Source organism: Elephantulus edwardii, unplaced genomic scaffold (assembly GCF_000299155.1).
Source record: "Elephantulus edwardii isolate Elephantulus edwardi_28Jun2011 unplaced genomic scaffold, EleEdw1.0 scaffold00027, whole genome shotgun sequence".
NCBI lineage: Eukaryota > Metazoa > Chordata > Mammalia > Macroscelidea > Macroscelididae > Elephantulus > Elephantulus edwardii.
The window spans coordinates 7,146,664-7,149,571 of record NW_006399777.1 but is presented as its reverse complement, the minus strand read 5'-3'; positions in this window follow the sequence as shown (position 1 = coordinate 7,149,571).

Here is a 2,908-nt window from a genome sequence, read left to right as displayed (position 1 = left end):
AAAATAAAAAAAGAAATCTAAAAAAAAACCAAAAAAAATAAGTTTTTTAAATAACTTTGCTCCTTATATACCTTATTATATGCATGCATCTGTTTGCAGTAAAACATACATGAGACAATTTCCTCTGCTTTTAAACTCTTTCATGTACTCCCACAGAGTCCACACCAACTCACTGGTAAACCACTGTTTGTTATTACTGCTGTTGCAAAGAGCTCTGCTAACATATTGTGTGTAAATTGTTTGTTAACCAGAGTCAGCTTTTAGACACCACCATCTGCTCTGCTGGAGGAGACCAGGTAGTCAGAACCCAGACAGAGGGGACACCAAAACCAGCTGCAAAGCGGTGAGTGATCACTCTTAGTGCAGAACGATGCATGGAACGGTATTTTCATTATTGTCATATACTCTTGCATACCTCCTTTTCGTCCTCATGCTGTACTGACTCATCCCTTGTATATTGCTGTTCCTTTTACCCACATGAATGCTTGTCTACTCTGAAAGCTGAACAATGACGGAAAAAGAATTGCTGTCTTTGAGCTGTGGTGTTGGAGAAGAGCACCGAATATTCCATGGACTACCAAAAGAACAAACAGATATATCTGGAGGGGGGAGGGGGGGGAAGAAATGTCGTCAGAGTGCTCCTTGGAAGCAAAGATGACAAAGCTTCATCTTACACACTCTGAGTGTGCCGCCAGGAGGGGCTTTTCCTTGGAGAAGGACCTCATGCTTGGAAAGGTGGGGGAACAGAAAAAGAGAAGATCCTTGGAGAGATGAATTGACACAGTGACTTTAGTAATGGGCTGAAGTGTTCCAGAGATGATACGGATGGCACAGGACAGGACAAGGTTCAGGTCTGTTGTCCATAGGGTGGTTAGAAGTTGTTCTCAACTCAACAGCACACAATAGCAACACTGTTGTTGTTAAGTACTGTCAAGCCATAGGCAACTCATAGCAACCCTATGAACGAAAGTCCTGGACACTTGTAAAACTTTTCGTCCTTTCTCCAGGTTCATAGGGTTTCCAGAGGCAAGCTATTATGAAGTGGATGCCACTCCTGCTTCCAAGCTTGTTTTAATCGGGGAGCTCCACCGAACACTGTCCATCATGGATAACCATCATCGCATTTGACACATCAGTGTCACAGTATTCAGCATCACAGCAACACTGTGTACCCTTGGTTCCTGTCAAAGCTGTGTTCTGTGTGTAGACCTTTTCTGGACTCTTGCTGATACACACAAGAGGGACACTGATTGTATAGTCTGCAGAGACTTGTGATGTGAACCCAAAGATGGCCTCTCCCTGAGGGCCTGAATCTACCAGTGGCCCCACCCCTGAAACCTTCCCTTGTGAAGTGCATAACCTCCATAAACCTCCTGGAGGGTCAGCCGTGGGTTAGTTCTGACTCAACGGCAATGAGTTGTTTGAGTGTTTCCTTTTGTGATTATTTTTCACTCAGCACAATACTCTCCATGTCCATTCACATCAAGTCTTCATTATCCTTTAAAGTTGCATTAGTATTTTGAGGTGTGCAGTCACATATCTGTGCATATATTGACAGATGTTCAGTCATTTTCTTCTTTTTGCTCTTGTAATTAATGCTGCCATGAGCATGGATATACTCATCTCACAGTTCTTATTTTCTTAGGATATATGCCTCCTAACCTGATTGCTGAGTAAAATATTAATGTAGAAAATTGCATTTAAAGTTTTTTTGCTAAAGCATTAAATAGTTTTCAAAACATAACGATAAACTTATCATTCTCCTTGTTAAAATGAAAACCATTTAAAACCCCCATATAAATGGTGACAGTGTCTGCTCCATTTTTTTGAGGTTAATGAATTTCTTTCTCACCAGTGCACTTGGCCTAGTAAAACAGCTCATATTCGAAATAGAGCATTTCATGAATCCAGATTGTGCATGAATAAGCCAATTTTTTTTTCTTTTTAAAATTTCGGAGACCCATGATTACAGAGGGCTTGAAATGACTGTCATTTATAGCCCAGTGACTTTTGCTGTCTGTTACAGACACCTGGCAGATGAAGCTGAAGTTTGGATGAGAGGACTGCTCTGAAGCAGGTGTTTACCAGCACAGGGCAATAAGCAGCTTTGCAATTAGGAATGGCAGGGGTATATTTAAAACCCAGATTATGTCTGGGGCCAATTAAAAGACACTGATCTAACCAAATGCCCATAACAAATTGATCACCCAATGTTCAAATAAATTAATTTGACAGAACTTGGCCATGAAAGAGATGTCTATCTTAGCCTGTGAACATTTTCACAACCACTCCAGGGCTAGTAGGTGTTGAAAGAAATGTTACTAAGGAGCTGAATGCCAGATGGTTCTGGGGCCAGAGTTTGCTGTATTGCACCGAACACAATGAAAGACTGACAAGCCCCGTGAATGACAGATAAAAATAACAAGCAAGAACTGTGAGGCTGAGACTGATTCCTCATGAAAAGAGGCTGAGTAGATCTGAGCAAATAGGACATATTTAAGAGAGAGAATTTCCTGAGAAAAAGACATTTAAAAATGCCTAGTGAATGTCTAGGGGAGAAAAAAAATTGCCTGTTTCTCATGTATACAAACTCATCTACTTCCAAAATCATGTATATACTTATTATTATTAAACTTTCTATTATGAAAAAAGGAGCTCTGGGGACTGACATCAGAGTTGGGGGGAAAGTAAGAGGGGATAAATAATACATACTGCATTGAAACAGATGAGGGAGAGAACTGTCTAAAAGGGATATATGATTAGGTATTATTGTCACGAGATGAGTCCAGAACGAAGCCTGCATAGTCGAGTGGACTGGGGGTGGGATGAAATTGTATAACAATGACATTATTATTATTATTATTTATTATTATTATTATTATTATTATTATTATTATTATTTACTTGT